Here is a 12,967-nt window from a genome sequence, read left to right as displayed (position 1 = left end):
CAGAAGACACAGAGTAACAGAATGGATAAAAAAGCAAGACCCATCTATATGCTGCTTACAAGAAACTCACCTCAAACCCAAAGACATGTACAGACTAAAAGTCAAGGGATGGAAAAACATATTTCAAGCAAACAACAGTGAGAAGAAAGCAGGGGTTGCAGTACTAATATCAGACAAAATAGAATTCAAAACAAAGAAAGTAACAAGAGATAAAGAAGGACACTACATAATGACAAACGGCTCAGTCAAACAAGAGGATATAACCATTCTAAATATATATGCAACCAACACAGGAGCACCAGCATATGTGAAACAAATACTAACAGAACTAAAGGGGGATATAGACTGCAATGCATTCATTCTAGGAGACTTCAACACACCACTCACCCCAAAGGATAGATCCACTGGGCAGAAAATAAGTAAGGACACGGAAGCACTGAACAACACAGTAGAGCAGATGGACCTAATAGACATCTATAGAACTCTACATCCAAAAGCAGCAGGATATACATTCTTCTCAAGTGCACATGGAACATTCTCCAGAATAGACCACATACTAGGCCACAAAAAGAGCCTCAGAAAATTCCAAAAGATTGAAATCCTACCAACCAACTTTTCAGACCACAAAGGCATAAAACTAGAAATAAACTGTACAAAGAAAGCAAAGAGGCTCACAAACACATGGAGGCTTAACAACACGCTCCTAAATAATCAATGGATCAATGACCAAATCAAAATGGAGATCCAGCAATATATGGAAACAAATGACAACAACAACACTAAGCCCCAACTTCTGTGGGACACAGCAAAAGCAGTCTTAAGAGGAAAGTATATAGCAATCCAAGCATATTTAAAAAAGGAAGAGCAATCCCAAATGAATGGTCTAATGTCACAATTATCAAAATTGGAAAAAGAAGAACAGATGAGGCCTAAGGTCAGCAGAAGGAGGGACATAATAAAGATCAGAGAAGAAATAAATAAAATCGAGAAGAATAAAACAATAGCAAAAATCAATGAAACCAAGAGCTGGTTCTTCGAGAAAATAAACAAAATAGATAAGCCTCTAGCCAGACTTATTAAGAAGAAAAGAGAGTCAACACAAATCAACAGTATCAGAAACGAGAAAGGAAAAATCACGACGGACCCCACGGAAATGCAAAGAATTATTGGAGAATACTATGAAAACCTATATGCTAACAAGCTGGGAAACCTAGGAGAAATGGACAACTTCCTAGAAAAATATAACCTTCCAAGATTGACCAAGGAAGAAACAGAAAATCTAAACAGACCAATTACCAGCAACGAAATTGAAGCGGTAATCAAAAAACTACCAAAGAACAAAACCCCCGGGCAAGATGGATTTACCTCGGAATTTTATCAGACATACAGGGAAGACATAATACCCATTCTCCTTAAAGTTTTCCAAAAAATAGAGGAGGAGGGGATACTCCCAAACTCATTCTATGAAGCTAACATCACCCTAATACCAAAACCAGGCAAAGACACCACCAAAAAAGAAAACTACAGACCAATATACCTGATGAACGTAGATGCAAAAATACTCAACAAAATATTAGCAAACCGAATTCAAAAATACATCAAAAGGATCATACACCATGACCAAGTGGGATTCATCCCAGGGTTGCAAGGATGGTACAACATTCGAAAGTCCATCAACATCATCCACCACATCAACAAAAAGAAAGACAAAAACCACATGATCATCTCCATAGATGCCGAAAAAACATTTGACAAAGTTCAACATCCATTCATGTTAAAAACTCTCAGCAAAATGGGAATAGAGGGCAAGTACCTCAACATAATAAAGGCCATATATGATAAACCCACAGCCAACATTATATTGAAAAGCGAGAAGCTGAAAGCATTTCCTCTGAGATCGGGAACTAGACAGGGATGCCCACTCTCTCCACTGTTATTTAACATAGTACTGGAGGTCCTAGCCACGGCAATCAGACAAAATAAAGAAATACAAGGAATCCAGATTGGTAAAGAAGAAGTTAAACTGTCACTATTTGCAGATGACATGATACTGTACATAAAAAACCCTAAAGACTCCACCCCAAAACTACTAGAACTGATATCGGAATACAGCAAAGTTGCAGGATACAAAATCAACACACAGAAATCTGTGGCTTTCCTATATACTAACAATGAACCAAAAGAAAGAGAAATCAGGAAAACAACTCCATTCACAATTGCATCAAAAAAAATAAAATACCTACGAATAAAACTAACCAAAGAAGTGAAAGACCTATACTCTGAAAACTACAAGTCACTCTTAAGAGAAATTAAAGGGGACACTAACAGATGGAAACGCATCCCATGCTCGTGGCTAGGAAGAATTAATATCGTTAAAATGGCCATCCTGCCCAAAGCAATATACAGATTTGATGCAATCCCTATGAAACTACCAGCAACATTCTTCAATGAACTGGAACAAATAATTCAAAAATTCATATGGAAACACCAAAGACCCCGAATAGCCAAAGCAATCCTGAGAAAGAAGAATAAAGTAGGGGGGATCTCACTCCCCAACTTCAAGCTCTACTATAAAGCCATAGTAATCAAGACAATTTGGTACTGGCACAAGAGCAGAGCCACAGACCAATGGAACAGACTACAGAATCCAGACATTAACCCAGACATATATGGTCAATTAATATTTGATAAAGGAGCCATGGACATACAATGGCGAAATGACAGTCTCTTCAACAGGTGGTGCTGGCAAAACTGGACAGCTACATGTAGGAGAATGAAACTGGACCATTGTCTAACCCCATATACAAAAGTAAACTCAAAATGGATCAAAGACCTGAATGTAAGCCATGAAACCATTAAACTCTTGGAAGAAAACATAGGCACAAACCTCTTAGACATAAACATGAGTGACCTCTTCTTGAACATATCTCCCCGGGCAAGGAAAACAACAGCAAAAATGAGTAAGTGGGACTATATTAAGCTGAAAAGCTTCTGTACAGCAAAAGACACCATCAATAGAACAAGAAGGATCCCTACAGTATGGGAGAATATATTTGAAAATGACACATCCGATAAAGGCTTGACGTCCAGAATATATAAGGAGCTCACACGCCTCAACAAACAAAAAACAAATAACCCAATTAAAAAATGGGCAGAGGAACTGAACAGACAGTTCTCCAAAAAAGAAATACAGATGGCCAACAGACACATGAAAAGATGCTCCACATCGCTAATTATCAGAGAAATGCAAATTAAAACTACAATGAGGTATCACCTCATACCAGTAAGGATGGCTGCCATCCAAAAGACAAACAACAACAAATGTTGGCGAGGCTGTGGAGAAAGGGGAACCCTCCTACACTGCTGGTGGGAATGTAAACTAGTTCAACCATTGTGGAAAGCAGTATGGAGGTATATCAAAATGCTCAAAACAGACTTACCATTTGACCCAGGAATTGCACTCCTAGGAATTTACCCTAAGAACGCAGCAATCAAGTTTGAGAAAGACAGATGCACCCCTATGTTTATTGCAGCACTATTTACAATAGCCAAGAATTGGAAGCAACCTAAATGTCCATCAATAGATGAATGGATAAAGAAGATGTGGTACATATACACAATGGAATACTACTCAGCCATAAGAAAAGGGCAAATCCAATCATTTGCAGCAACATGGATGGAGCTGGAGGGTATTATGCTCAGTGAAACAAGCCAAGCGGAGAAAGAGAAATACCAAATGATTTCACTCATCTGTGGAATATAAGAACAAAGGAAAAACTGAAGGAACAAAACAGCAGCAGAATCACAGAACTCAAGAATGGACTAACAGGTACCAAAGGGAAAGGGACTGGGGAGGATGGGTGGGTAGGGAGGGATAAGGGGGGGAGAAGTAGGGGGGTATTAAGATTAACATACATGAGGGGGTAGGAGAAAAGGGAGGGCTGTACAACACAGAGAAGGCAAGTAGTGATTCTACAACATTTTGCTATGCTGATGGACAGTGACTGTAAAGGGGTTTATAGGGGAGACCTGGTATAGGGGAGAGCCTAGTAAACATAATATTCGTCATGTAAGTGTAGATTAGTGATACCAAAAACAAAGCAAAAAAAAAAAAAAAAAGGGCAGTTCCTGTGTGGTAACCTCCAACGAGTTCTACACAAGGGTATAAAGGGCATATAAAAGTGTAGGCAAAGGGTCTGTTTGTGTTTATACAGAGGATCAAAGCCTAATTTGGCTACCCCGAAAATGAACTAAGATACGATATGAAAAAGAACTCCCAACATCAGCACTCTCTGGAAGACTCATGCCAGAAGATGATCATCAAAAAACACCAACAAAGATCCACGCACTGCTACAGCTGTAGATGCACTCATCCCACCAGTTCCTGGACTTGCCATGGGAATGAGGAAGGAGTTATCTAAGCTGGCCTGTGCATACAGTAAAACAACAAATTTGACTGGATCTATACTGTTGGAACTCAACCAAGAATTTGGAGAAGTGCAAATTGTAGCGCTCCAAACTCTTACAACTACAGACTATTTACTGTTAAAAGAACATATGGCATGTGAACAGTCCCCAGGAATGGGTTGTTTTAATTTGTCTGATTTCTCTCAGACTGTTCAAGTTCAGTTGGACAATATCCACCATATCATAGATAAGTTTTCACAAATGCCTAAGGTGCCTAACTGGTTTTCTTGGTTTCACTGGAGATGGCTGGTAATTACAGATATGCTTTGGTTATGTAACTATACTCCTATTATGTTAATGTGTGTGCGCAATTTAAGTAGTAGCTTAAAACCTATATATGCTGAAGTTACTCTACAAGAAGATATGTCAAAGAAATAATCAATCTTCCCATGTTTTCTTCCGTCTGCTACTTCTATAGCTTTTCTTCTTCCTTCCTAATTACAACCCTTAAATAGAATTCGTGCCTCATATCAAATTTACCGAGTATCATAACTCCTCCAAGTGGTAAAGATACCTCAAGACAAATGCTGGGCATAGAAGCCACAGGGCATAAATCTGCAAAGAAGTAAAAAGCTAACCATTTCAAACAATAAGGCTTCTCTCTCACTCACCAACTTTACATTTCCCTGTATGGCCCCGGAAGATGACTGGTTAGCCAGAGACGGGTAAGATTCCTCAAGGGAGGAACAACCTAAGACAGGCACAGTCGCAGGGGGGCCATCAGGTGAGAAATTGGGGATCAACAGAGGTGACGCTTAGAACCCCACCCCCCCTGTTCTGAGAGAAATCTTCTGCATTCGTGGATGTTTTATTGCCCTGGTCTAGCTTGGATTAACACATAGTCTACAGGCACACACCTGATCATCTACATTTGCTCTCTTACAACACTAAACTATGTTTTCTACCTTTATCTTGTATCTACCTACCACTTCAGCATTTTATTAAAAATAATAATAATAAAGAGAGAAATGTGGTATCCACATATAAATCAAGTATAAAAACCAAATGAGTATTCATATTTGAACTGACTGTTTAGAGTTCATAATGCATGAGCAAAACCAAAAGTTTCTGTGATGACTCCCCTTGTACTGTTCACTATGTAACTTATTCATTATGTAAGAATTTGTTCTACATGTAAGAACTTGTTTGTTATGCCTCAGAAGATTGGAGACTGACGAAAATTAGGCTTGGGGTGGATTAATGATTGTGCATTGAGCATTGACTCCCCTATACAGAATTTTATTGTCATTAACAACCATTTGATCAATAAATATGAGAGATGCCCTCACAAAAAAAAAAAAAAAAAAAAAAGGACAGACTTCCAATGGTAAAATAAGTAAGTAACCAGGATGTAATGTATAGCATAAGGAATATAGTCAAGATATTGTAACAGCTTGGTAGGGTGATATCTGGAACCTAGAATTATGTATATAAATGTTCTACCACTGTGTTGTACACTTGAAACTAATGTAATGTAATACTGTGCGTCAACTACCCTTCAATAAAAAATAATTATTAAAAAAAAAAAAAATACACACATACTAACATACATTTAAATTATAATGACTAAAAGACTAATCTATTACCTAAAAAACAAAAATCCATTTAACATACATTTTCTGAGCATCTTACAATATTCTAGGCATCAAGCTGTAGATATCACTACCTACCTTGAGGTGACTCCTACAAGGATGGAAAGGCAAAAATCACTACTTAAATTCGAGAGAGGCATCAGACATAGCTGTATTTTTACAGCACATGATCTGTATTTTATATATTTCATAACTTTCTGAAGCTGAAATTCGTTAACTATATGTTCTTTAACTTAAAATGTATTTTATTACAACATCAAATACATATAGAAATTGGTGGGCAGAGAGCAAACTGCCCTAATGAGGTGAGTTCTTCAGAGCTTTTGTTAATAAATATTTACATTTTATTGTAAAACCAGTATTTATAATGTATAAATTTATAAATTTGTATGTATTTGTAATGTATAATAGTTGTACTTTATTTATTTCAATTAAAACAGCCTAAGAATCTTTATATGTTGTTTGTTTACCTGATCTGTCACTACTATGCTGAGTCATTATGAGCCAGGAAACCCCTTTTTTTTCAATTTTAAAAACATTAAACCTCATTTAATCCACACAATAAACTCTATGATGTGGGCTTTATTAGGTCAGTTTTACAGATGAAGAAACTCAGACAAAGAAAGGCAAGAAAGGCTACTAAGGTCACAGGGCTAAAAATTACAGACCCTAAACTCAAACTCCTCTCTTAACCAGTACACTATACATAATATTCATAACATAAAATTCCCCTGTTTAACCTTATTATATAAAGGAAACTGTGAGTATTTAGCTTTTAGGCTTTTATAAGTATTATTTTTGTGCAAGTGTTTTCTTTCTTTTCTTTTTTTTTATTAAGCTATCACTGATATATACACTCTTAGGAAGGTTTCCCATGAAAAACAATGTGGTTACTCCACTCACCCATATTACCCAGTCCCCCCCCCCCCATACCCCTCTGCAGTCCCTGCCATCAGTGTAGCAAGATGCCACAGAGTCACCACTTGTCCTCTCTGTGCTACACTGTCTTCCCCATGATCCCCCTTCACACTATGTGTACTAATCATAATACCACCCAATCCTCTTATCCATCCCTCCCTGCAAACGTTTTTATTTCTTCAGTAAAGGGAGTTTTGGATCTTGGGGTCCAAACAGTTTCATATGCACTGAATGTATATTAGTACCAAATCAATATTTGGCAAATTAATTTTTAAAAAGGCTGTTAAGTGACAACATGGATGGACTTTGAAGGACTATATGAAGTAAAATAAGCCACAGAAAGACAAATGCTGCATGGTATCACTTACATGTGGAATCTTAAAAGAAAAAGTAAAAACTCATAAATACAGTAGAGAAATGGTTGCCGGAGCTGCAGGTGGAAGAACTAGGGCGTGGTCAGCAAAGTGTGCAAACTTTCAGCTGTAAGATGAATAAGCACTGAGGATCTAATCTAAAATGTGGCAACACAATTGATAATACTTTACTGTATAACTTAAATTTGCCAAGAGGGTAAATGTTCATATATACACACACACACACACAAAGATAAATATGAGGCAATGAATATGCTAAAAAGGGGAATCCCTCCACAATGTATATGCATCTATCAAACCGCAAAGATACACACTTTCTGTATCCTATGATTTTATGTATCAAAGCTCAGTAAAGTTGAAAAAAGGGCTGTTAGTGTAAATTAGTATTACATATGGATATACTAATTCACTATATATTGTTACTTATTTTTTTAAGTTTCTTAAATGTCTAATGGGTGAAAATGACATCAATTTTTTTTAATGTTCTGATTTTTACTAATAAGTGAATACATTTTTCCATGTTAGTTTTTTGTTGTTTCCTTTTGAGCACTGTGCCATAATGCCACTGGCTAATTTATTTAAATTGGCTCTTACATATTTTTACCAAAAATGTTTACATGCTCTTTGTATATAGTTATCTGTTGGTCACACTTGCTTACGAATACAAGTCTGCTGGCATATTTATTGGATTACAAGTTTATATTTTAGGCATTTTCATGACTGTGGGTACCACTGTTTCTGGTATATAGTTTTATGTTTTATATAAAATATATTTAAACCAACAGACATGACTAACACAGACAAGTTTTGAAAGTCATTCTTCCTATCGAGTTCTGATAAATATTCACTATATTTTTGTTTTCCTAAGGTTTGTTTTTTTAGTTTATTTTAAATCCTTCTAGAATCTCTTTTAGATATACCATGTAAAGGACTAAGCTGATTTTTAAAAATCAAACCAAAAAGCAGGTATTCTCACACAATTTAATAATCTTCCCTCTCTCAAATGATATACAAAAGCTCCATGATAATACATTCAATTCCTACATATTACTGGCTCTTTTTGGGGGGCTAGTCTATCCCACTGACTTATAAACTTTTATACTAGTTATCATAAAGATTTTTCCAAAAGTTATGAAAACATCTATATTTTTATTAAATGTTTTCACTGCATCACATCAAGATTTAATTGCTGTAAATTTATACTAGCAATTCAGATTTTTCTTTAATAATTTCACCTGTTTATTCCTTTAGATGAACTTTAAGATCTGTTATGTTCTAAAATAAAATTCTGTACATATTTTCTTTAGAACTACATAGTCTATAAATCAATTTTGGAAGAATTTTTATCTTAAGATTATTTAATATTCTAGAACAATTTTCCCCATTATCCAAACCAAGTCTACTTTTATCTCAATCAAATTGTGACTTAAAAAAAAATGTGAACCACTGTGTTACACACTTGAGACCGATGTAAGATTATATATCAACAACACTTCCATTAAAAAAAAAATCTAGCAAAGAAAAAAGAAATGGATCCTCAGAGATTCCTTTTGCTAAAAAGTGAATTCAATCTCTGTCCAGCTATTGACGCTAACTCCAAAGAAGCCTGCCAGACCTCTTCAAAATTCTATGTAACCTTTCTTCAAAAACAAAGTGTGAATTCCTCAATCTAATATCTTAGATACATATATCAAAAGTCATTATGTTATATCCTTAAACCAATACGTTATATATCAATTATATCTCAATAAAACTGGAGAAATATCTTATAGAGAGAATAATCAGGTTTTTACAAAGTACTGCATCACTGAAACTGCTACCCTCTGTTTTGAACCCTTCACTGACCTGTTGTCTGCATTTTATTTCCTGAACAGACACTGTGCAGAGCAGATACTGAGAGATAACAGCTGAAGTCCATTTATATAGACCCTCCTTTAACTGTCTAGTCAGAGTACATGTTTACTCCTGTGATCAAATTTTAAACTGAAATGATAAAAAATTAGGTTGTAACCTATTCCCCCTTGCTTTTAATATTGCTAAATAATGTTTAAAAACTGAACTTTTTTCAAATACCTCTAAATTTTAGGCACCATGCAAAACACTTAACACATACCTAATTTTTATTCTCACACCTAGAGAAAATCAAATTATCTTCATTATATAGATGAACCAATTAAGTTCAAGAGATTAAGTACCTTGCCCATGGCTACCTGTCTAGAAAATGACAACACTGGCATTTGGACCCACTTATGTTTAAACTGAAGTTTGGTTGATGTAATATTATGTTAATTTCAGGTGTAAAACATAGTTACTCAAGATTTATATACTTTACAAAATGCACACCATGATAAGTGTAGTTATCACCTGTCACCATACAATGTTAATCTAATATATTGACTATATTCTCCATGCTATACCTTTCATCCCTGTGACTTATTTTATAATTGGAAGTTTAACCTCTTAATCTACCTTCACCTATTTCACCTATCCCCCAACCCCTCTAGATCTTCCAGTTAATTCTTTGTATTTATGAGTCTATTTCTGGTTTATTTGTTCATTTGTTTTTTATTTTAGATTTCACAAGTGAAATTATATGCTATTTGTCTTTGTCTGTCTGACTCATTTCACAGAGTATAATACCCTCTACATCCATCAATGTCACAAATGGCAACACTTGATTCTTTTTATGGCTGAGTAGTATTCCACTGTGTGTGTGTGTGTGTGTGTGTGTGTGTGTGTGTGTGTGTGTGTGTGTGTGACATCTTTATCCATCCATCTATCAATGGACACTTAGGGTGCTTCCATATCTTAGTTATTGTAAATAAACATGGGGGTGCATGTATCTTTTTAAACTAGTGTTTTCGTTTTCTTTGAGTAAATACCCAGAAGTGGAGTTACTGAATCATATGGTACTGCTATTTGGGGGTGGGGGGGAAACCTCCATATTGTTTTCCATAGTGGCTGCACCAGTTTACATTCCTACCAACAGTGCATTGAGGGTTCACTTTTCTCCAGACCTTCCCAACCCTTGTTATCTGCCTTGTTGATAACAGCCAATCTGACAGGTACGAGGTAGTATCTCACTGTAGTTTTGATTTGCGTTTCCTTGATGATTAGGGATATTAAGCATCTTTTCATGTGTCTGTTTGCCATCTGCATGTCTTCTTTGGGGAAACATCTGTTCTGTTCTTCTGCCCAGTTTTTAATCGATGAATTGTTTTTCCAATGTTGGCTTGTAAGTGTTCTTTATGTATTTTGGATATCAACCCCTTATTGGGTATGTCATTTGTGAATACATTCTCCCCTTTAGTAGATTGCTTTTTGGTTTAGCTGATGGTTTCCTTCACTGTGTTTGTGCCCACTTTGAGCTGTCTCCAGAGTCTGAGCTCTTCAGGACATATGCTATCTTACTTGCCACAATTAAATGTGTCTGCTAATTATTATCTGAAAATATTTAGCATCAAATGTGCTAAAACTAAAATTGTGTTTAGACAATATTCAAACATTTAAAAGGATGATAGAAAATAACCATCCAATAAGGGAACTCTACATGGGCAACATACTTTATAATATTCTGATAGCCTTACCACAAAGCAATTATATTGCAATTGTATCTTAAGATTTTTATATTGGCACAACAGCTAGTCTAAAATTTTCAAATTATCTTGTTCAAAATTGAACCTTCTTATTTCTTAAGATCATTCAAATCTTTTGTTTAAAACAAAACAAAACATGGCCCCACTAACACCTACACCTCCGTAGCTATATTTGGGGAAGAATAAACTTAGTTTTTAACTCTTCACATTGAATTATTTTAGTGTCGCATTTCTACTATCTAAAGCAAACTGCCTGCACTTCAATGCCGACCCATAATACGGTATTAAGGCACTTGAATCCTACAAAACTACATGTTCTAAATACCTCCGAAATTTAAAATGACCAATACCAAATTCTCAGTCATTAAGCCAACAATTCACCAGTCACTCCTCCCCTCTTCCTTTTCTTTATCCCACATATCTCATGGGTCATCAATCCCTATATTACCCATCTCCCAACCCCTTGAATTTATTCCCACCAATCTGGTTCCCCAGCACCTGTCTGAAGTTCACCTTTAAATTCAAGTTATTCTTCCCCTCCTACAGTCCTTTTTTCCCACTGGGCTGCCTAAGTGGCCTTTATAAATTATACTACAGATTGGACTGTGACAAATTTCCTCATAAGTCTTTAATGATCCTCCTTTAACTGTGGGGTAGAGTGCACACTTATTATCATGGACCACAAAGGCCTTCATAGGTCATAAAAGGTTTGTCTACCTTTTCAACATTATTCAATGAGCTATACCAACATATCCCATACACCATTTATATCAAAATCATGCAACTGCTAACAAAACACACTCATTTAATCATTCAGTAAATATCTACTGAGGACCTACTAAGAATCAAGCCCTATTCTACACCTCCTTGTCTTTGTAGGAATACAGCAGTACACATGGCCAGCTCTCATGGAGCTTACTACAGAGGAGAGACAGACAATAAAACAAACAAAAACCTCAAAGAAGAGCAACATTTCAGACAGTATAAGCTCTGTTTAAGACAGCAAAACATGTAAGTTTTCTGGGGTAAACTTAAACTAGCTGGACAAACATCAAGAGATGTAACTTTTTAAATGAGACCTGAATGATATGAAGCAACGATTCAGAAGACCTGGGGAAAGCTTCTAGCAAAGCGAAGTTAAGTGCAAAATCCCTAAAATAAGGATGTACTTGGAGTATTCCAAAAACAGAAAGAAAGCTATAGTGTAAATGTAAAGGGTGAGGGGTTAGATAGTACTAAATGAGGTCAGAGAGCTGAGCGTGACTTATGTAAGTTATGAGAGTTAAGGAGTTAGGTTTTAGTTAAGGTCAACTGGAAGTTATTAGAGAGTTTAAACCAGAAAGTGATGTAATTATGATTTAAAAATAATTCAGCCTAATATGTGGGAACAGACTGAAGAGAGAAAGAGAGGAGAAAGACTAGTTAAGAGGTAGCTGCAGTAGACAAACTACAGACCATGGTACCTTTGACCAGGGTATTAGCAACAGATGGATACAAATGGCAGACCATGGACTTCTGTGGAAGACCCACCAGAACCTGTACCAGGATGAAGTGACTCTATCTCTATGCCTTTGAATATACTGTTGCCCAATGATCTTTCCTAATTTGTCTGCCTAGAAAACTCCCAAGGATCCTTTAAACCCTGATTTCAATTGCATTTCTGTATAAAATCTTCTCCAACTTGCCCAGCTCAATTAGTTGTTAAATAACATATATTCTCAGAGAACTCTGATTACATATCTAAGCTCTCACTTACGACTCTGTATTACTACTCATGTCTTCCTCACCAGCCTGCAAGGGTAGAGTAAGCAAGAGCCGAGTCTCAGTCCTTTGGGTAACTCCTCCAATGGTCACCTCACACTGACTCTACCAAAAAGACCTCCATAAAGCTGAATAAATATTTGCTTCACTTAACCAGAATTTCTCTCGCAGTGATATTCAGAGCTACAAAAAGAGTATTAGGAATCTATTAGGAATATAGTCTTGAAATTTAACTCTCCAATCTAATTTCCAGTCTAAT

General features: G+C 36.1%; 1 protein-coding gene across 10 annotated transcripts in view; it reads right to left on the bottom strand.

Moving 5' to 3' along the window:
- The window catches only part of HECTD1 (HECT domain E3 ubiquitin protein ligase 1), a 125,560-nt gene that overhangs the window by 61,347 nt on the left and 51,246 nt on the right, over positions 1-12,967 (bottom strand). The window lies entirely within an intron of this gene.

Source organism: Manis pentadactyla, chromosome 11 (assembly GCF_030020395.1).
Source record: "Manis pentadactyla isolate mManPen7 chromosome 11, mManPen7.hap1, whole genome shotgun sequence".
In the NCBI taxonomy this organism is placed as follows: Eukaryota; Metazoa; Chordata; class Mammalia; order Pholidota; family Manidae; genus Manis; species Manis pentadactyla.
This window is presented reverse-complemented; position numbering and strand designations above follow the sequence as displayed.